The 13,437-nt window shown below is 42.8% G+C and overlaps 1 protein-coding gene across 2 annotated transcripts in view; it reads right to left on the bottom strand.

Moving 5' to 3' along the window:
• Nucleotides 1–9,007, bottom strand: part of MSI1 (musashi RNA binding protein 1) — a 59,949-nt gene extending 50,942 nt beyond the window's left edge. The window contains exon 1 of one of the 2 annotated variants that reach the window (XM_052796125.1): nt 8,986–9,007. The gene's annotated coding sequence lies outside the window, so the exon portion shown is untranslated. The remainder of the gene's footprint in view (nt 1–8,985) is intronic. The other variant, XM_052796124.1, reaches the window with a different exon arrangement.
• Between the last annotated feature and the right edge of the window lie 4,430 nt (nt 9,008–13,437).

Below are 13,437 nucleotides of genomic sequence, written 5' to 3'. Positions count from 1 at the left end.
ATGAGCCTTCTTGTAAGGAAGGAGAAATCCGCCTTCACTTCTGCTCAAAGGATTGCTTTCATTAAGGCCTCCATAGATTTGCAATGGCAAGTATTTGACCTGCTTCAAAAATATTCATGAGACTCTCGAATGCATTCAAGTAAGTGCAGACAAGCAAAATCCTCAGCTCATGTTCTCCTGGGGTCTCAGGGTGCTGATGGCAATATACATCCTAATTACACTATATACCATATTGAGAATGAGACCTTGTCAGCTCTGGTGACGCTTTCTTTGAGTCAAAGAAACAATCTGGAAGTGATTGTGATTATTTCTCAGTAGATCAGAAAAAAGTCTAACCACGTGTGAATATCTTTAAGTAACTGCCCTTTTTCCTGGCCTCAGTGAGAAGCTTCCAAGACAGGCCACAGGGAATGTTTGAACTGTACAAGAATATTTAGACACTTCCAGAGCTTGGGTTGTGCAGACAGAAAAATGTGCTGCTCCTATACGGGGAGGGGGGGCAATCTCAGGTACGAAGACTGCCAAGACAGTCCATTATGGTATTCACTAAGCTCTGAAACAAAAAGATTGCTTTTCTTTACAAACACTGCATTTGAAGTGTCACAGGGTAATATGCATGGGACAAAACAAGCATGAAAAGCAGCATTCACTCACCACAAACAAGCACCACAGAATGCTAACCAGTTACTGCAGACTTCCAGAGATGTTGCAGAGTGGCGCAAAATGCAATGCAAGTGGTCCCTTATGAGAAAGAAAAGCAAAGCATACTCCCTTTTAACACGATCACTGCAAGGCAAAGCAGTTCTCACATAGCTAGTGCTCTTCTTTCACTCTTGCACCTGCTGCAAAGACACTGTCCTGAGAAGTAGCAGCACTCTATAGCTCCATGGTCTGCCTCTCTCAACAAGACCTTTCTGTGCTGCCTATGGATTCATCTCAAGATAACATTCTTCGGTAGAAGGACAACCTGCTGATGGACACACGCAATTAGTAGCCTGCTGACAGGCGCCCTTTCAGCCTGTCTGTGGCCTCTTTTACTCAGGTAAAGCTGGCACAGTGATCCAGCCACCCATCCTTTGTTGCAGCTATATAAAGTGGAGGAAATAATTCAAAAAGTCTTAAAGGGAACATCAGGGTGGGAAGAGAAAACGTGATAGGTATTCCATAACTGAGGGAGAAGCAGCATTTTATTACTGTTGAAACAGCTCCCACTACTGAATCAATAAGTGCTTGAGCTTTTTATGATCCTCCTTAGCACAGGTAATACCACAACAAGGCAAAGAGCTACCACGTGCAAATATATAAACAAGAAAATCTCAGAGGGGACAAGGGGTGGGGTGGAAAGAGAGCATTTCTTTCAGGAAATACTGCGTTAATCCCAACTGAAAGAGGAATACTTCCTCTAATAGCCTTCCTTTCAGTCTTCTGACAACACAACCCTGATGCAGGCAGCGCACAGATGATGCAGACAGCACACACGAGGCAACTAGGATGGTGGTACTTCCCCCCCAACCTACTGGTGTCCTGCAAGGTACAGAGCGCACACCGTACCAAGTGACCAGATCTCCAAGCAGCCTAATTACACGACCTTGCCGCAAGGGTCAACCCCCGGGGCGGGAGGAAAGGAAATCCTTTCAGGCATATCACGTCAGAGCTTCTCTTCTGAAGCTCAGAGATCCTTCCCACTTACTCACACCTCAGTCCCACTGGCACACGTGAGCCACAGCCTCGTATAGCTGTTTTCTGAACAAAACTAGAAGCAACGTGATCCCGACTCATTTTGGTATGGATCAAGCAAAACAACTTCACGTGGTTACAGGACAGACATTATAACACCCTCTTGCATCCACTGCCATAGATCCCTAATGAAAACGAGAGAAGCCCATCCCCTTGGGTACAGTTCATTCATGACCACAGCACATGTGGGGGCCAGAGACAAAGCACAGGGCAGATCCAACCATTTCCTTCACCACTTGAGACCCTGAACTTGACCATCCGCTTGGCAGAGGATGTACGCGGTGTTCAGAGATTGCTCCCCCCAGTGTTCAGGCTTTTCCCTTTGCTCACAGATACGTTACACAAAGCACAGCCCAAACGTACCACAGGTAGTACATAATTGTGAAAAACAGCCATCCCTTCTGCAAAAATCCACCAGTCTCCCCTTAGCCTGCCACAGCCCACTCAGACATTCCTACAAAACCAGGGAAAGTGGCTTTTAACCTTTTCTCATTTGCAGACCTTTTATAGGTTTTTCACTAGAAATATGGACCTCTACATAGCAAACTTCAGCCTACCGAAAATACACCATGTTTCTCTTGTCAAAGCATGTAGTAAGAATCCTTACAGGCTAGAGAAGCAGATGTTAAGCTAGGTCAGCCAGGACAACAAGAAAACATGACAACTCATTGTCTTCACCTAGGGAAGAGATGTTCCTTTGCTCCAGTGAAAAAGCTGTGACTTCCAGAGAGCTCAGGCACACTGACTTCTGCAGCCCATCCCTCATTTTGCAGTGACCAGCTAGGCTGTGCAGTACAAGGGAGAAACCTCTTCTAGCTTGCCATCTGACTTAGTGTGGGAGACCAAAGAGCAGACGTGTAAGCACTACCTATAACCTCCAACTGGAATTAAAAAGCCATTCATACAAAGCCATCAGTAACCTCCTATGCCCTGCCAAGGTCTATGACCAGGCACAGAAGTGCCCTCCTAATAGCTCTGCAAATTCCCTTTTAGAAAGGCTGCCACAGCTGATCTCTGTTACACCACTTAGCACCTGATGAGCAGCAACTGGGAAGGGGATGCATACAGGTGGCCACAGCAATGCCCTTCTCAATACTGGGGGCCTGTCAGTGGCAGAGTCCTGCACAGATCTGGGGGAAGGTGGATTTCATCACCCTGAAATTCTGTCAGTACAGCAGGTCAGCCTTCTTCTGCATCATCGCTCTGTCCTGCTGGCTACAGACAGTTGGCTCTAACTCCAGGAGCAGCAAAAGCTACTGTCTCATTTCCTCTTGTCAGCTGTATTGTCTTAGCACTAAAAGCCATATGAATCCACACAGTTAAATCCACCCATTGCTGCAATTCCAGGAGCGTATGCACCCTTCTATCATATTAAAACTGCCATACTAATGGTGCCCAGCAGCAAGTCCTCCATCCTACCTGTTGGCCGTTTGAAAATAGCTCTCAGTGGTTCTCTGTCATGCTAGAAGAGTTTGTCAGCTTGTCTCACACCCAGTTCTGGGGATACCGGTGTGGCATCTCACAGCAGCCATCACAAGAACAACCACAGGGCTGAGTACCGAAACTGGCCACGGGATGTCTGCCCATAGCTCTGAGAAGCTAATTTGAACCAGGCTGAGCTGTATGGACTCAATAATTAAGAAAGAATGTACCTGAAGCCAGTATATTAAGGGGTGAGAATGCATTTCAGGTCTAGAGAATTAAACCATTGTAATCAGAGAAGAAGAAAAAAATAATCTGAAGTAAAATCCTTGCATAGACCTTGACTATTCCCTCAGCAGGACAAACCTGATGACTAGTTGTTGTTTACAACGATAAGGTCAGAGGAAAGGCCATTTCCTCTCAACAATTGTCAGAAGGGATTAAAACCTGCATTCAGGCTTGCTTTGAACTAGCAGGTACTCCATTCCCCGATGGTATCAGGATCCATTCAGCGAGGTCTCAAGCAGCCTCCAGGGCATGTCTCCATAATGCCCCTATTGTGGAAATATGCAGGACTGCTTCCTGCATTCACTCTATCTTTATGAAGCTTCACCCTTGTGGTCTGATACCCAGGTCAGGAAGCAATCCTGCAATCACTGTTTAATTAGTCATTTCCCAGGTCTGCCTCAGTTGAGAGTTGCTGCTGCTTGTCAGCTTCTGAAGAGGGAGGTTGGGAATTGGAAACATCACTACCAGATTGGGAAAGAAAAGTTGCTCGCAGAGTTTGAGGCGCGTTTCTGCCGCAGCTCAACATGCCACATTCTCCATTTTCACTTTTTTTCCTCCTAAGTAGAAGGATTTGAGCGGATGAAAGGGCCATTGCACCTTCTGCAAGTCAAGACAAAAGCTGATTTATAACAAAAGTGGTTTTATTTTTGTTGATTTGTTGTTACGGGCTGGGCTTTGGTTGGCTTGGGTTTTGTTTTGGGTTTGTTGGTTTTTTGGTTTTTTTTTTCCGTTGAGAAATAGCGTCTTTGATACAAAGCACATACTTCAAGAGAGGTCTGTTCCAGGAATTCCAGTTGCATACTTTCCTTTGTGGAAGTCAGTCCTGAGCCTGAGAGGTTGGATACATGCAGCTTCGGCTTTTCCAAATGAGCTCACTCGAAGAGGTACTTCTTACCATGCAGGCACCAATTTGAAAAGAATGAGTTACGTAGTATTAAAATATTTGTCTAGATAATGAGTGCTTGTGTGTAGAGCAATGCTAAAGGAAAAATCTATTTGTTGAAACACAACTGTTTTGAAAAACGTGATTTTTCTGTTCAACAAAACAAATGAGGTATTTCAATAATGTCAAAAAGACCTATTTTGGCATTTTCAGTGTATTGGATATTGTTGAGAAAAGCTTTTCAAAACAAAAAAAATACAATTATATATAAAGTTACATAAAGCTACATAAAATAACTTTTTTTCAGTTTAAAGACACTGAAATCAGAGGAACTGCTCTGATCAAAACAAAACAATGTTTTCAGAGTTCCATTTTGTAAGAAAGTTTGATTTAAAATGTGATTCATTCTGGAATGGAAAAGTTTCTGAAATCTCAACATTTCCCAGTACATGAGAACTTCTGTCTTTCTCCAGTTCCAGTTTCCCTTGCTGTAACGAAATAATTGGAAAAGTGGTGTATATGATAATTTCCTTGTGACAGCAGGACAACCCTGTTTTTGATAAGTGTTTGTGAAGCAGAAAAAAAAAATTCAGAAGAAAAACCCTAACAGATCAGTAATCCCACTGAGAAATTTACATAAATTTCAAGAAACAATACTGGAATTCACAGAAGACTGTATGAGGGAAACTGACTCCAATGGGGAGTAGAACTGGTGAGGGAGTTATAACAGGAATTATTGTATCTATCATATGATAGAAATAGATAGATCCTCCCTCCCTAGATCTAGCACGTAACTTATTATAACCTTGTTCAAATCATATCTTGTAACATGCTGGATCAGTCTCTGTACTGGGCTAATACACATTGCTTCCAGCAGCTCAGAGTGCAAGCAGAAAAAATATGTATTTGCTACAAAAAACTGTGCAAGTACATCCTCAGAAGGGTTTTTTTTTCCCTCTTTCTCCCACCAAGGCTATACTAACTGTGGCAACAGCCAAATCCAGAAGACATGGGGATGAGATATCACATGAGCATCCTTTCTCCTCAGCCACTGTTTTGCCACTCGAGACAAGTGGCATCTTCTCCATGCTCCTTTCCTCTGATTTTCTGACGGTTTCCCTTTCTGCAGCAATGTATCTGGGATTACCCTATGCAGTCTTCCATTATGTGATCTTCCTCTTAAGCTGAGGTTTCTTGCAAAGTGCCAAAACGCAGTAAGAGAAATTATTTTTAAGACCCACACTGGTAAGAGAAGGATGCAGAAGAGAGCTGTGAAGAGAGCTCAGGAACACCTGTGAGGTTATCATCTCCATCCCCTCACCTGGGGGAACAAAAGCTCAGCATCCAGCATTACCATAGCACCAATAGCCATCAATAAATTGCTCCCGTAAGAAAAGAACAGATGTGACAAAGATTGTTCCAGGGTCTATAGCAGACCACAGCCAAAGCAGAAGAGTCTAAATGTGCTGGGCTGGGATGGCAAGGGAAGTCACAACTGGGTTCCATCTAGGGGGAATTATTCTTACACTCAATTCATCAATTTATGGGCAAGCGATTCCACAGGCAACATTGACTTGATTAAACAGAGCCATAATGACAGTGAGTGTAGGGAAGCATCCAGCCAAGTATGCAAACTAGCCTTCTCAGCCTAGAATAAAAGCTTTCTAACCAATAATTTCATGCTTTTATCTATACAATCATTAATACAGATACCAAACAATGCCAGCTCAACGTGGTGTCAAAGGCTCTGACAACCTCTAATTGATAATAAATAATTCAATTTCTGTCCCAATCCAAAACTGCTAAATCTTGGGACATGTTCCAAATAAATGATTAAAAAGAACTTTGAATGTAATTATATCTAACACAATTGGGGATATTGCCCAGATGAAATTTACAGCAACTATTCAGAGCTACAAAATTTCAATGACACTGGCAACACTTTATGCCTACTAGAAATGAAATGTTCTTTACTCAGGCAGTGGCACAAACTGCATTTTTTATCGACAGCTGTATGCCAGCAACTCACCCAGGCCAACCGTGCTTCCCACAGTCTTTCCCAAAAGTGCTCGAGAAAATTTGCGAACAGGGTTTTGCCACAGCCAGATCTTTATTGTTCTGTACATGCAGAACTGGATCTTCTTTCTGATACAGCTGATTCTTCTCCTCCCCCCAAACTGCTTACACTACAATTAATAAAAGTTTCTTGAGAAATTAACACCCGTAGTTCCTGGAGGAAACTAGGGCGATGTGTTTCAGCAAGGAAAGTGACTATCAGCACAATCCTGAAGTGATGAATGCAGCATCTCAGAGGCACACTGATTGTTCCCAGTAATTCCCAAACTCCAAAGCCAGAAGAACTCTGAACACTTATTAGTGAAAACACAGGACACGTATTTACAAGAGCATCCTTATATGAGATTTGACTCCTATTTTTCTCTCACTTGCGTAAATCCTTGCTGAAATCTTAGTTTTTGCATCTGTAAAACAGGGATGGTGACATTCACTTTGATTTCTTTGGATGCAAGTTGTTTTGAATGCCAATTTTTTCTTTTCTTGGGAGAACAGTGTATGTAACCGACCTGAAGAAGTGGTGACTTAAGAATCTTTTAGATCTGCAGCAGTTATCTTACTGAGCTCATACGGAAACAGTAGAAGTGCACTTGCCTCGTCGAACCTGTCCCGTGTCTTTATTCCCAGTCCCTTCTGGAAAACTCAGCATCGGCATCACTGGAATCCCCACACTCACAGGCAGGGCAGACAGCACTGCTGTGAAGATGTGCAAAGAGATCTGTATTGTCTATCTAGAACACTAATCGCTCCCTGGACCTACTTAGAGGTATTTCTCAGTCTTTACAATACAACTTGCTATTTGTGAATACAAAGTGACAGAAGAAAACAACAGCTCTTCGTCATTCACCACACGCTGTTCTGGACTTTGACACTCACCTGTATTTACCTGGTAGAGTGGTCAGAGACAGCAGCCAGCCTGAAGCAAAGAGATCACCTGCAATGTCTGCAGGATCACGAGAACATCTGAGAAAATAAAATAGCTCCATAATTTGGTGAAGTTCTCAACTACCATGATCAAGTGAGCCAGGCTTGTTTCTTCAAGAAAACAAACATAAAGGAGAGAGGGGGCAGACAAGCACTCAGAAGTGTGTTTAGTCCTGCATTATCCAGAGCTGCACTGTGTGCCCCATATCACATAGGCATTAAACACAGCTTGCTGGTCTCCAGCAGACCTGAAGGCACTGCTGTGCTCTGAACAATGCCCAGTTAGGCACCTTCATATTAGTAGTCACATGCCAGAAAGAGACATTTATACCATTAATTGCAACAGCCGGTTACATTAAATAGAAGACAAATTAACAGATTTAACAGATCTCATATCAGCAGTCTGACATCAGTAGACCACTTAAACATATACTTAGCCTGAAAGAAGGATGTAGTCCTATTGGAATCGGGGGTTTATTACACCCTGTGGGACCAGCTCACGTGCTGAGGTCAGAGCTGGAACCTTAGTTCCTGCCAGATATTCACTCTGCCTCACCTACGGAAGAAAATTCCCTTACAGGTGAGAAACCAAGCGACTCTCTATTGTACATCCTCTTACACTAGATACTTTCTCTGAAGTATCTACTACCGATCCCTGATCCCTGTAACAATGTTACATAAACCTACACTCCAATCTAGTGGTGACAAGCTAACAAGAATGGTGAAACTTTGCTAGCGTCCTTTAAAAAGGAAGAAAACTTATAAACTACTATTAAAACCTAATATTTGAAATGACTGGATCTTCCTTCACAGCAATATTCACCGTAAATTATAAGTTAAGTTATATAAAGTAAGTTATATAAAAGTAAGCATATATATATAATGTAAGTTATATAAAAAGGAGAGCAGCTAACAGAAAAATTAAATACCAGAAAATGTAAGGATGCTTTCCTTATGCAATCTCAGTTGCACGCACAAACTAGCCAAAGATGTCATGTGTCTTCAGAGCCTTGGTGAGGTTGATACTATTTTTCTAGAAACCCAGGATAACGGAATAGTGGAACCCAGGCACAAAAATACTGTAATATCAGAAATCACTCTGGAAGTTGATGAGAGAACTGGATTGAGCTCTGTGACCCTATAACATTTTCACCGCCAGGTCACAGGTAGAGAGTGTTTGTTCACAAAGTAACTTAATCATTAATACTTTGTGGTTAAGCTATGTATCTATAGGAAATGTTTTCTTAACACTTTATTATGCAAAGTTCATTAAACGGGAGTTTGCAGCAGTTCATTCAGAAATTCCACACGGCAGAGTTCTTTTTGAAAGGGGAGAAGCGAGTGGCAATAACAGAGGATTCAAGTTAATATCCTGATTTCTCACTGCATGCCTGCAGGTTGGAAAGGGCACGGGATGTTAGAACAGCTGTATGCTTCACCTCTCCAAAACACATCCCTGCTAGCAGCTCTTCTGCTGAACAGAAGGGGCAGCACTGGAAGACTTGATCTAACATCTCTAATGTTAAAAAGAACTTCTCTACTAAAAAGCCCCTACAAACAAAACAAGAAGGAAAAGCATTTCAGAGCTCCAAGAAGGGTCAGAAATGGGATAAGATAGAAGTAGAAATGCAGAAGATGTATTAAAAAGATGTCATCACCTTTTTAATGTGTTTTGTCTTGTCGGCTGCAAACATCCATAGTTGCTCCGTTTGCACTGGTACAGAAGATGGGAAAAGGCTGAGCTTGTAGCACCAGCTGTACCCTGAGCTGGCTCCAGCCTTCCTGAACAGACACAGGGTGAATGCTGCTGAGGTGAACCCAGTTTAATAGGTTGCCACTTACAGGCTTAGACTGATTTACAGGTGTTTGCCCTGAAATATGACCATCCATGTCATCCCTGCTAATCCTCTCCCATTTCTGAAATCCTCCCACTTCAGCAGATAGCTATTTTTGGAAGAGAAAACCACATACATACCAAAAAGCAACAACACTCTCTAAATCTCCTCCCACAGGAAGGGCAGCCTGACTATCACACACCTGACAAGTTGTCTAGTACAGCACAACACCAAACCCTCAGTTGCCTCTGTCACGGTGGGTGTCAGCCACCTGCGTGTGACAGTAATAACAGGGATGTCACAGAGAGAGTGCACACAGACCTCGCATCCTCCTCCCTTGCAGCCTGGTAGAAAACCTCCTGTTGGCAATGCAAAGCCTAAGAAGCATAGCTGGGCTGCTCCCAGCGCATCCAGGAGAGCAGTATTTTCCATCTTTCTCTGCTGAAGACTTCTCTTTTGCTTGCTCTCTCAGGCTTGTGACCTCTTTTCTGCAACTGAGTTTCCAACCAGCTTGCAACTCAGTTTTGGATCCTGACACACTGCTGGAAACCCAGCCTGACAGATCCAATGGCCAGAGCACTGTGACGCTGTGTACCTGATGAATCAGTGTCTATTCCCTGCACACACTGCTCCGGCACTGTGGTAATGATTTGCAGACACACATGAGAACAAGGTTCACAGCCTAGGTATACTAAACAAAAAAATTATCTTGGGATTCAGAGTAAATTTACAAAAGTAGATAACCTTTTTTTCCTTAAGTAACATATCATATAGGTACTGACTGCATTGCATTCATCTGTCTCTTAGCTTAGCGACTGCTGAGTACAGCTTCTAGAAATCTACCACTCGCAGCAAAATACAGCTTCTAGGAGCTCAAGGCCACACCAAGCCTCACATACTGAGCATAAGACCTGGTATTCTGGCTGCTATGCTTTGCTCCATACCCACAGAACCTGCATTTTAGCTATTTTGAAGCATAGCACCCCTCTCTCTCTGTCGCTTTGGGATTTTCATGTGGCAGATATGTTGGTTTGGCAGGTCACGGTGAGCTTCATAGCTTTGCAGGTACCTGGGCACACTGTGGGAGAGGTGGCTTACCCATGAACCACAGCTAGGAGAACTGCTGCTAGAAGGAACAGCCTAGCGTTGGGGGCCCTTTCCCATCACGTGGCCCAACACATCTACATAGTGGGAGATACACAAACCTATCGCAGAGCCTGAACGATGCCTCTGGGCATCAGGATCTCAGTCAACTCAGTGTATTCCGTAACTTAGAGAACCAGATGCATGGGCACAGGTGTCCCATTGTTAACCCTGAAAAAAGTCCAGAAAGCTCCTAGAAATTTTCACAGACTTTCCAAGCAGCCAAGCAAAAACCAAACATGAAGCCAAACTACACAAGTAAGAGACAGAGATAAAACTGGATGAAAGTCCACAGGGATTGTGAGTTTCATATCCAAAATAGCAGAGAAATCTCATCTCTCTACTGCTGTAAATAAGTCACATTGAAGCTCACAACACTGCAGGAACAATCCTGTCCAGGACTCCCCACTTCTTTTCAGTGCTACAGAACCAATACCTCCAGTAAAAGCTGACGGTGACCCTAAGTGCTGATGGTGCAGGGATCCCATTCCCTGCCGCATAGAGTACAAGGGACTCCTCACACGCTTCAGGTTTCATCTCCACCTCTCCTATTCTTGGCCTTAAAAGAACAACAATATTTTGAGATATCTGAGTGTGTGCCAACACACTGCAGACTGCCCTTCAGTTTCTGTGGATGCTACCACTCTCCAAAAGTCTTCCTTGGAATAGACAGCTGCATGTGTGTATTCTTACCCTGTTCAGTTTTCCCAATGGCTTCCTTTTTCTATCCCCTCCCAGCTTTTTCTGATACACCCTGCTTCTGTTGTTCCTCTGCTATGTGAGCAGTTCTCTGTCTATTCCTGCTTCTTTTTGCTCTAGCTCTGCACAGCAGTTACTTGTTAGTTACTCAGAATCCCAATAATTTAGGTCAAAAAGCCCGGTGAATCTGATGTGGTTTGTTTCACATAAAAAGAGTGAAATTGAAAACCACCTTATTCTTCTCAACTGAAATGCTGCATCCCTATTAATTCAGGTGTATAAATAACACTCTCTAATACTGCATCAAGGGCTCTGCTGTGTGATTAAACCTGCCTCCCTGACCTGTAATTAGAAACTTTGCCTCTGAAAGGCAGTTTGCAGAGAGAAAAGGAGAAAGAGAGAGAGAAGGAACCAGCTCTCAGACCCAACAATTTTGTTCTTAGTAAATTATTCAGAGTTTTTGAAAGTTGAGCTGGATTTCCATCTGCTAGCATTAAAGACCCAAAGGGAAGAAGAATTGAAAGATTCTCACAGTAGAACACAACAGTACAGAGCATGTGGCTGGAAACGAGAAGCCAGCTGAGAAGTTCACTGTGTCCTCTGCCTGTCCCTGCCCTGATAGCTGCTGCCTTTGCATGCCTGGACTTCCAACAGGTCTTAGAGCAATGCAGTGACCCTCCACCAGAGTCCCACTGAGCTAGAGAGTCACGTGTTTGGGATATAACATTAGAAGAAAACCCCTAAATTCCATGAATGCTTTACAAATGTCAACAGAATCGGACAATGAACATGCAAAATAGTGGCGGTCGTGAGTACACAAACAATACAGAGACAAGGTTGCATGGTCCCACACAAGTAATATATAACCTTTTCAAGACAAGTAATTTAAAGATGAATTCATTAATGATTAAACTGATCTTTTGCTCCAGGGGCAGTTAGACAGTACGGACCATTGTACTATTAAGAATGGTAGCCTCTACTAGTTGCAACCCCAAGAGTACACCTGATGTTGTAAGGTGAACTTCTCTCTTGGAAGTGCGGAGATAGTAAATACCTTTTTCTCCTGGAGTCATTGTAAGAAAAACTACTATTCCTTCAGCCAAATGTAGATTATTTTGACAAAAAAACCCACACCCCCAAAAACCCAAAAAAACCATTCCAACTTATACAATGGATGTCAGTAATCTTTCCTCTTTCCATAAATTGGGGATAGAACAAGCTTTAGAGCACCAGATAACACGAGAACCAGCACCAGGATGAGAGGTCTCTGGCCTTGGATATTTGGCAGCTGTTTCCAGAGTTCTGCTTGATTTCAGATCAGAGAGATTTTGTGATGAATTCCTCCTCTGGTTACACCTATAATCTTTGTGTTGCGGGTGTGACTGACATCATAGTTTCACTCTTCTATGTTTTCAGGCTCAACTTTGCAAGGCCTCACACCAGGGGAATAAAGAGTCTGATAATTTTCTGCGTAATTGTCTTTTCCTAGGAACTTCACAAGGTTGATCCAGGGTTTCAGGGAAGCCTTATGAATTGAGACATCAGGTTTAAGGGGACGTACATGATAGAGGAGAAAAGTAACATTTACATCTCAAGGACCCTTTGGTCAAAGTACCAGACCTCACTGAATTCTCCAATGCTTTTTCTCTTCTACTGTGTTTTTTGACATGCACAATTTTAACACAAAGAACAGGTTAAATCTACCAAAATATTAAATTGTCACTGGTGGAAATGTCTTCATTCCCGGCTGCCTAAGTTTGTAAATGTATGAGGTACACAGCCACTGGAGACCACAACCCTGGTCTGAGGGTGTGGAGTCCACGAAACAAAAGAGTCCTTTAAATTCAATAACAACAACTTTAAGTAATCTTTTGTGTTCATAATGTGGTAGAGTCCAAGTTTATCACAGAGCTGCCAGAACATAAATCTGATACAAACTACTTTGGATTAGATAGCGCAGCAGAAAGAGCTTTACTGGGGTTTTGTGACAAGTTTTATGAACTTCTTAAAGAAACAGAACTTGGAAATACTAGCAGTGTTGTTAAGTTATTGCCTTGTGCGCTTGAACACACAGCACTAAGAAGGAAAGAAGAAAAAAAAGCTAACAAATTCAGAAAATAGAGCAGTACTTGAAACTCGTATTAAGATATGTTTGTTTTTCAATCAGAATTGTAAGTCAGTTGTACTTAAAAGTTGAATCCTGTGAATCCAGCATGCTCTACCTTCCTCAGATGCAACCACTGGCTCTCCTCCCCCCGTTTTTACAAATCCTCAGATTGAATCCGATATCACTTCACTACTCTTTCCTCTGAGGGTGTCTCTCCTCTTTTAACATTGGCCTGAAAGTACATAAGCAAAAAGAGGTAAAAAGGACTAGGAATTTGCCATACATCAACTTCCAGAGACTACCTGCCTCTGCACAGTACTTTCATG

This window comes from Harpia harpyja, chromosome 9, assembly GCF_026419915.1.
Source record: "Harpia harpyja isolate bHarHar1 chromosome 9, bHarHar1 primary haplotype, whole genome shotgun sequence".
In the NCBI taxonomy this organism is placed as follows: Eukaryota; Metazoa; Chordata; class Aves; order Accipitriformes; family Accipitridae; genus Harpia; species Harpia harpyja.
Note: the sequence above shows the minus strand (reverse complement) of the source record. Positions and strands in the feature narration are given on the sequence as shown.